Raw genomic sequence first — 10,201 nt, forward strand, 5'->3', positions numbered from 1 at the left:
TTTCTACTTGATGTTTTGGATATCTCTTTGTCCTGATCGATCATCAATTTCTGTAAAGTTGTCAAAGGAGCTGAAGAGAATTTTGCTTTGTGTGTATCCAAAAACAAAGGCCAGGTTGATAGAGATTTCGGGAATGCAAGGAAATTCTCCATATGATTTCTAATTGGAGGCTGTGAAGTAAGATCTTCAAAAGGAAACCTGCCATGGGACAGTAATTTCCATGTGACATTCCAAGGAATTAATCATGGGTGCTGGGCAGAAGGAAGGATGAACTTTCTAGGGGGATTTGTCTGGTTCCGTGAGATTTGCCAGGTGAAGAACAAGAGGAGACAACCCTGAGTTCATAGGGTTAATAGGCAGCCTCTTGCTACTGGGTATTTCCAGCGGAAGGAATCCTCTTATTGTAGCGCATGGTATAATTCAGGAATCTAGGGATCTCATGGATGCAAGTATATACAGGGAACCACGTGTCCCCTGGCCATCACAGGGCTTTCCCTTTGGAATGAGTGAACATGAGGCCCTTCTTTCCATTCTTTTTCAACAACACAAGGACATGATCAGAGATAGAACTGGGGTCCAGGATATGCCAGCTACCAAGAAGTAATTGTAACATATTCACAGCATGAGGTGGCATAACCTTGGTGTCTAGAGCTGCTAACCCATTATGCAAGGAGTACCAGCTAGAGTTCCATCAGAATAGATACAGTGGGGTTGACACCACCTAGAAGTTTTCCAACTCTTCAAGGCAATTATGCATTCAGTATTTGGTGGTGGTTTGTTTGATTTCATGATTGTGTTTGGTTGGCTTCCGCTTATATTGTGATGGTTTGAGCTGATGTGCCCTAGATGTAGGAAAGACTACTGTGCTTTGCAGAGAATACACACTTCTATAGAAGTAATGCATATAAAGACATCAAGAGGTTAGTACTCACCAATAGGCTGAAGGCAGGTTTCACACAGTAATTTGTTGCCCTTGTACTGTAGCGTCTTCCTGCCATTTCATTTGCGAGGGAGTCTAGGGAAGATGTGTGAATTGGGACTCAGAAGCTTAACTTTTCTTCTCCTCTCAGAGGCATAAGTTAGGCCCACGAGCCCCCCACTCCCATTGGCTTCCAGTGTACTGATATCATTTTAAAATTTCTTGCAGATGCATCATTTGTTTGGTTGAATCTGCACAGGGCCAAAGAACACCAGGTTGGCTGTGAGGGCACCAATGTCCTGCATCTCTATGGAATCGTGCCTGAGTTCTCTCACGTTGGTCCTTGGGAATGCTGTTTGTATGTGAACTGTGTTGACCTGCCAGGGGTCACAAGACACTGCAGGCCTCTAGACCCGTATGCCACTTTGGAATATATTTCTCAATAGAGATGCATAACAGGGAGAACAAAACCTTGATATAAATCTAGGATTTTAAAAAATTTGAAAACAACTGTTTGGAATCTGGAAATGTGTGAATCCAATAGACCAGAGCACAGTATTTCTGGAATGTGGCAAGGTCTGAACTAGAGTGTCCGTCTACTTGGTGTCCAGAAGGCCAGAGTGGCTGCATTCACAAGACCTGGGAATATCTGAGCTGGCCTATTATTTTAAAGGTAAGCACAGAAGACCTGAATTGCCAAAACAATTCTGAGGAACAGAAACCAAGAAGGAGTTATAACTCTCCCAGACTGTAGACAATATTCCACAGGCACAGGTATCCAGACAGTGTGGTACAGCATGTCCAAAAGGGACATGCAGACCAATGGAATTGCATAGAGAACCCAGTAATCAACCCAGACACCTATGGTCAGTTAAACTTTGACAAAGCAGGCAACAACATAAAATGGGAAAAAACAGTCTTTTCAGCATGTGTTTCTGGGAAACGCGGACTTATCCGAGTTAAATTATTTTCATAATTTCAGTTGGCACAATTTGGGGTTTAGAATAGTTGTAGCCATCGAACTGTGGTCTTTTTCCCTGGCTTCACAACAGCAAATATTGATATATTCCTGTGGGTTTATTTTCCTCTTCCTCATTTTTCTTTTTCTTTCTTTCTTTTTTCCATTTTATTCTTGGTTATTTTTGGTGCATTTTGAAAGAAATTCATCTGGAGTATACAACGCATTTCTGTGAACTGTTTTCCACAGGCAGAACATTTCAAAATGGGAGAACTCTGAGCCAAACAGGCATTGTGTATTATCCAGGGCAGTTAAGGAATCTTGATCCCAGTATTGAGGGAAACTGTGGAACTTTTTTCTATTTTTCATGTTTCTGCATCTCCATTTATCTTTCCCACTCAAAACCACTATTCCCATGGTCTCTCTCAATCTCTCACTCCCTAACACACTTACTATTTTCTTGTATCCCTATTTTTCTCTCTTGGTATTTTTTTTTCCATGGTCCCTTCCAAACACAGCTTTAAGTTATGAAATCCTTTTAATATTTTTGCAAGTTACTTCTACTTGAATACCACCCTTGAATTTTTCCACTATTTAATTGACTATGAATTATCCTGATTTTGTTCGATGTTGATGTTGTCAATGCTGTATTTGCTGCTGTGGGTGCTGATTTTCATTTGCTCTATTTACTCAGGTTTTGTAGTTAATCTGTTGGATGTCTCTATGTTCTGATATATCATCAATGTCTGGAAAGAAGTAAGAGGTACTGAAGAGTATTTTGCATTGTGTGTATGCAAAAGCAAAAGCCAGAGTAATACAGATTTCAGGAGCACTAAAAATTGTCATCATCTGCAGTCAAATTGAGGGCTGTGAAGGAAGATCTTCAAAAGGTAAACTACCATGTGACAGAAATTCCATGAGACTTACCAAGGTATTAGTAATGTGTGCTGGTCAGAAGCAAGGGGTGATTTCTAGGGAGATTTTGAAGCTTTTGTGTGATCCTCCATGTCTAGAAGATGAGACCCAAACCTGAGGACATAAGGTTGATAACAGGCAGCCTGTTGCTAGTGGGCGTTTCTGGAGGAATAGCTCCTGGTGTCACAGAGCATGGTATAATTCAGGAAATTATGGATCTCATGGATCCAAGGCTGTGCTAGGAAACACATGTCCCCTGGCCATCACAGTTTTTGCTTGGAGATGCATGACATTGAGGCTCTTTTTTCCATTCTTTTTCACCAACACAAGGGCATGAACACAGATAAGACTGAGTCCTGGTTATGTAGGCGTCCATGGACTAATTGTGATTTATTCACAGCATGAGGCAACATAACCTTGGTGTCTAGAACAGATTACCCATTTTGGAAGGAATACGAGCAGTGGATAAATCAGAAAGGGTATGTGGTGTGGGCACTGCTTAGATGTTTTCCATCTTTTCAAGCCAAATATGCATTCAGTAATTTAGTAGTATGAAATATGCATTTAGTAATTCAGTAGTAGGAAGATTGCAGAATTTGTTTTTACCAGGCGTAATGATAGAGCTGTTGTCCTATTCCTCTGAAAAATTAGCAATTTTATTTCCAATGAGGAAAGATATTTAGGCACCCATTGCCCAGTGGACCAGGAGAACCTGAGGAATTGTCAAGCCCAAAAAAGGAAAGCTGTATTTGATGGTTTCAGGAACAAAATAGGGTCTAAAAGAACTTGGAAAACCGACATTCAAGAAAGTAAACAGATCAGTGCATAAGAATATATAGCTTGGGATAAGGTTTGAAGAGATTTGTGTGCAATGTGAAAAGAAACGAATGCACCAATTTGGAATGTGGAAATGTGTGAATCCTACAGAGCAGAGCACAGTATGTCTGGAATATGGCACGGTCTGAACTCAAGAGTCATTCTACTTGGCTTGCCCTGAAGACCATAGTAGATGCATTCAAAAGGTCTGAGAGACTCTGAGCTGTCATACCTTTATAAAAGGACTTACAGTCCTCTACTTCCTGCCAGGTCCTCAAATTTGAAGGGAATTTTAAATGACTGTGAGTGGTCCAGATTTTCACGAAGTCTTGTCTGCGATGTCCTTGGCCTTGATGATCCCTTGGTTCCAGTGACCTGCAGTGCTCTCCAGGTCTTCAACTACCATGTGGTCTGGCTCTCCACTTTCTTTAGGGAAGCCCTATGTTTAGAGGGATGGGGTAGATCCAGCAGCCCCACTCATTTCTGTCCTTTATTAGAACCCTGCCTCCAGGAGAGGAGACTAGCCCCACAGTCTCCCTGCCATCTGTTTGGTTCTTGCAACATGGAATCCTCCATCACATCCTGCATATCCAGCAGTACATTGACATCTGCATGCGGGCTGTGGGTTGCATCACCCAAATGACTTGTTGCCTTAATGACTGTGCAGCATCTGTAGACATAGAAAGGCCCTTCATGGTGGCATGTTCAGAGATTGGCTTGGCCTTTTACCAGCACTCATTTTCCATAAAAGAAAGAGACTCGCCTTAGAAAAAAACACTGTTTCTCCCTAACCATTATATATCACCTCTGGGCAGGAAATTGATGTTGTTTGTTCCAACAGAGTTGCTCACGCAGATATATAACCACCTGACCAAAGTCCTAACAGGATTGCTCAGAGAATATATGATCCCCTTTTGCTGGCCAAACTTTCTATCTAACTTAAAGTATTTTCAGGATGTCAGTTGACACAATTGGGGATTTAGAATAGTAATAGCCATTGAGTTGTGGTCTCTGCTCCTGGCTTCACACAACAGCAAATATTGATATATACCTGTGGGGTTATTTCCTTGTTTCTTTCTTTTTGGTTTTTGGGTTTTGTTTTTGATTGTTGTTTCATTTTTACTCTTTGTTATTTCTGGAGAATTTGAAAATGTTTCACCTTCAGTATACAACACATTCCTCTGAAAATTTTTCCACGGGTGAAGCTTTTCTGAATGAGAGAACTCTGAGAAAGACAGGCATGTCTTATAACCCAAGGCAGTCAAGGAATCTTGATCCCAGTATTGAGGGAAATTGTGGGACTTATTTCTATCTTTCAAGTTTTTCCATGCCCCTTTGTCTTTCTCACTCAAATCCCCTACTCCTTTTCTCCTTCTCAATCTCTCCCTCTCTCCCTTTATATCCTGTATCCATAGTTTGCTCTCTCTGTATTTTTTTCTCGATTCCCTCCAAGCAGTGCTTTATGTTACCAACTACTTTTCATATTTTGGTAAGTTAGGTCTACATAATAGTAACCCTTTATTTTTCCACAATTTATTCAACTATATATTATCCCAATTTTGTCTTGGCATTGATGTTGCCAACAATGAATTTGCTGCTGTGGGTCCTGATATTCATTTGCTGTATTTAGTTTGGTTTTCTAGTTGATCTGTTGGCTGTCTCTTTGTGCTGATGTATCATCAATTTGTGGAAAGATATAAGAAGGACAGAAGAGTGTTTTGCTTTGTGTGTATGCAAGAACAAAAGCCAGATTGATACAGATTCTGGGAACACTAGAAATTGTCTTCATCTGCATTGAAATTGGGGGCTGTGTGGTAATATGTTCCAAAAGAAACCCACCATGGGACAGGAAGTTCCATGTGAATTTCCAAGGAATTGTGTATGGGTGCTGGAGAAGAGGAAGGGAGAGGAAGGGAGAATTTTCTAGGGAGATTTATCTGCTTTTGTGTCATTTGTCAAGACTACAACAGGAGAGAAAATGCTGAGGTCATATGGTTGAGAGAAGGCAGCCTATTGCTAGTGGTTGTTTCTGGAGCAAATGCTCCTGGTGTGGTAGAACATGCTATAATTCATGAAACTAAGGATCCCATGGATGCAAGTGTGTGTGGGGAAACACCTGTCCCCTGGCGATCACAATGCTTTCACAAGGGAATGCAGGATCCTGAGGCTATTTTCATTCTTTTTCAACAACACAAGACATGAACACCAATAGGACTGGGCTCCTCATTATGCAGGCCTCCATGGACTAATTGTGACACATTCACAGCATGAGGCACATAACCTTGGTGTCTAGAACTGGTCACACATTTTGCAAGGAGTGCCAGCAGGGGTTCCCTCAGAAAGGGTATGGTGGTGTCAGCACCACATTGAAAATATCATTTTCTACCCACCAGAAATTCATTCAGCATTTGGCAGTGGTTTGTGTGCATTGTTATATTTGTGTTTGGTTTCCTTCCACTTATATTCTGATGGTTTGAGCTGATATGCCCATGATGTAGGAGAGACTGCTGTGTTTTGTGAAAATGCAAACAGCTATAGCAGTCATGCATAAATCCATCATTGGGTTAGCACTCACCGATAGGCTGAAGGCTGGTGTCATTGAATAATTTGATGTCATTATACACTAGGCACTTCCTTCCATTTCCTTTGCAAGGGAATCTTGGGGAAATTGCTGAATTGGGCCCCAGAAGATTATCATTATTACTCCTCTATTAGGCATATGTTGAGAACCCAAGTTCCCCATTCCCCTTGTCTTCCAGTCTAAAGATATAATTTCAAAACTTTTGAGCAGAGACATCCCCTGTGTGGGTGAAATTCCACAGGGCCAAAGGAAACCATGCAGGCTGAGAGGGCACCATTGATCTGCATCCCTTTGGAATCATCCCAGAGATCTCCACCATAGGCACTTGGTAATCATGCTGGTACTTGACTTGGGTTGCCCTGGCATGGTCCACTATTCACTGCAGGCATCTATACCCATCTGCCATGTTGGAGTGCTTTTCTCAACAGATGTGCATAACAAGGAGTACAATTTATTGATGTAGATATATGTTAGTAACAAATTCAGACATTGTGTGTGAATTGAGCCATGTTTTAAACAACTAGGTTTAGCTCTCTGTCTTCTTTACCATTTTCTGTCTTCATTCTCTCTAGTTTCTTTCTCTAACTGTATATATCTCTCAAGAATTCTATCCTCTATAATGCAATGCTTGGTGCTAAGTTTCTGTATATTCTATATGCACATATTTTGTGCTACCCATCATTTTCTTATCACCATTTTGTCTATTTATCAATTTGTATTTCTCTCTCTCAGCTTTACATTTTGGAAGATTGTGAAGCCATCAAAAATGCTTTTCTACTTCTGAAGACTCAGTAGAAACCTTAGAACATGGTTTATCTGTGGTTGAAGATATGATATAGTAAAATATCTAGGGGAATTTGCAGAATATTTTTTTACCAGGTGTAGTCATAGATCTGTAGTCCTAGTCCTATCTGAAATAGTAGAAATTTTTTTATACTGAGGAAAAATATTTAGGCACGCATTGCCCAGTGGAGCAGGAGAGCCTGAGGAAAGTTCAATCCCCAAAAATAAAGCTGTCTTTGACTGTTTCAGAAAAAAGAAAGTGCTGAAAAGAACTTGAAATAACACACATTCCTGTGAGACATTTAGAGTGGTGCTTAAAAATGTGTGGAATGCAGAAAGCTGTGAAACAACATGTGCCCAATATGGAAAACTGTGAAAACAAGTGTTGGGAATGTAGAAATGTGTGAATCCTACAGATCAGAGTTCAGTAGGTCTGGAATATGGCAATGTCTGAACAAGAGACAGTCTACTGTGTTTGCTTGAAGACCATAGTGGCTGTATACAAAAGGCCTGGGAAACTCTGAGCTGGCCTATCATCTTAAAGGGCTTTAGGTTCCTCTACTTCCTTCCAGGTCTTCAAATTTGATGGGAATTTTAAATGACCCTTATATCTCTGCATTTGTGTGACATATGGTCTCTGGTGTCCTTGGCCTAGATAAGCTCTTGGTTTCCAGTGACCACATTGCTGTGCAGCTGTTTGACAACCACATGTGCAGGCTCTACACTTTCTTGATGAGAGCCCTGTGTTTTGGGGATGGGAAAATTCCAGCAACACCACTGATTTCCATAAATCGGAGTGAGACCTCCTTAACTTTTATAAGACCCCTGTCTCCAGGGAGAGCACAATTGGCCAGCATTTTTTCCTGCCATCCTGTAGGTTCTTGAACCTTGGATTCCTCCAACACATCCTGCCCATCCAGCGGTATGTTGACATATATATCTGGGATGGGGGTTGCATCACCCAAAGGCATTGATGACTTTATGATTGTTCAGCCTGCATATACATAGAAATGTCCTTCAAGATGGCATGTTCAGAAAATGGCTTGGCATTTTGCTTAAATGGTAGAGACTCACCCTAGAATATCAATGTTTCCCCATAACCGTAGTATTTCCCCTCTGGGCTGGAAATTGATGTTGTTTCTTCCAACAGTGATGCCCATGAAGATATCACATCAACTGATCAAATATCCTAATAAGACTTCTCAGAGAATATACCATCCTTTTCTGCTGGCCAACTTTATTATACATCTTTATTTTCATCATTTCACTTGATTCAATTTGGAATTTAGATTAGGAGTAGCCATTGAATAGTTGTCTCTTCAATTGTCTTTACAAACAACAAATATTGATGTCTACCTGTGTGTTTTTTCCTTGTTTCTTTCTTTCTTTTGTTATTTTTTCCTTTTATACTTGTTTATTTTTTCTTGAGCATTTGAAATCATTTCATGTTGAGTATACAAGCCATTCCTGTGAAGTGTTTTCCACAGGTGAGACACTTCTGAATGAGAGATCTCTGAGCAAGCCAGGCATTTCCTATAACCCAAGGCAGTCAAGGAATCTTAGTCCTAGTACTGAGCGAGATTGTGGATCTTATTTCTATCGTTCAAGTATTTCCACCTCCCTTTGTTTTTTTCACTCAAATCCCCTACCCCCTTTCTCTTTCTCCATCTGACTCTCCATTTATATCCGGTATTCATATATTTCTCTCTTTGTATTTTTTTCTTGGCTCCCTCCAAACTGTGCCTTATGTTATCAAAATTCTTTTCTTATTTTTGGGAGTTAGGTCTACATGTTTGTCACCCATGACTTTTTCCACAATATAGTCGACTATGCAATATCCCGATTTTGTCTTGGCATTGATGTTCTTAATGCTGTTTTTGCTGCAGTGGGTCCTGATTTGCACTTTCTCTGTTTAGTTTGGTTTTCTAGTTGATCTGTTGGATGTCTCTTTGTCCTTGTGTATCATCAATATGCAGAAAGTTGTAAGAAGTCGTAAGAAGTACAGAGGAGTATTTTTTTTTATTTTTATGTAAAAAAAGCAAGAGTAACACGATTCCAGGAACACTAGAAATTGTCTTAGTCTGCATTAAGATTGGGGGCTGTGAAGTAAGATATTCAAAAGGAACCCCACCACGGGATAGTAAGTTCTATGTGACTTTCCAAGGAATTATGCATGAGTGCTTGAGAGGAGGAAGGGAGAATATTCTAGTGGGATTTGTCTGCTTTTGTGTCAATTGCCAGGTCTAAAACAGGAGAGCCAATACTGAGGCCTTATGGTTGATAGAAGGCAACCTGTTTCTAGTGGGTATATCTGGAGGAAAGATTCATGGTTTTATAGAGCATGGTATAATTTAGGAAACTAAGGATCCAATGGATGCAAGGATGTGCAGAGAACCACATGTCCCCTGGCCATCACAGCACTTTCATTTGGGAATGCATGACTGGAGGCATTTTCCCATCCTTTTTCAATAACACAAGGACAGGAACACAGATAGGACTGGTGTCCTGGTGATGCAGGCCTCAAAGGATTAATTGTGACACATTAACCATGAGAAGCAGCATAACCATTGTGTCTAGAATTGGTTACGTATTTTGCAATTAGTACTTGTAGCAGTTCCAAGAGAAAGGGTACAGCTGTGTTCGCACCACTTAGAAGTTTTCATTTTCTATCAACTAGAAATTCATTCAGTATTTGGCAGTGATTTGTTTGCATTCTTATATTTTTTTTAAAGCGATTTTTCAAATTTTTGTTGTTGTTGCTATTTCCGGGCCGCTCCTGCGGCATGTATAGGTTCCCATGCTAGGGGTTGAATCGGAGCTGTAGCCACTGGCCTACGCCAGAGCCACAGCAACGCAGGATCCGAGCCGCGTCTGCAACCTACACCACAGCTCATGGCAACGCCGGATCGTTAACCCACTGAACAAGGGCAGGGACCGAACCTGCAACCTCATGGTTCCTAGTCGGATTCGTTAACCACTGCGCCACGACGGGAACTCCTGCATTCTTATATTGTGTTTGGTTTCTTTCCACTTACATTCCAATGGTTTGCACTGATATGCTCAGGACGAAAGAAAGATTCCTGTGGTTTGCAGAAAATACACAGAGCTATAGCAGTCATGCATACAGCCATCATTGGGTTAGCACTCCACAACAGGGTGAAGATGGGATTCATCCAATAATTTGATGCCCCTATACACTAGGGTCTTCCTTCCATTTCCTCAGCAAGAG

Source organism: Sus scrofa, chromosome 17, assembly GCF_000003025.6.
Source record: "Sus scrofa isolate TJ Tabasco breed Duroc chromosome 17, Sscrofa11.1, whole genome shotgun sequence".
NCBI classification, from domain to species: Eukaryota; Metazoa; Chordata; class Mammalia; order Artiodactyla; family Suidae; genus Sus; species Sus scrofa.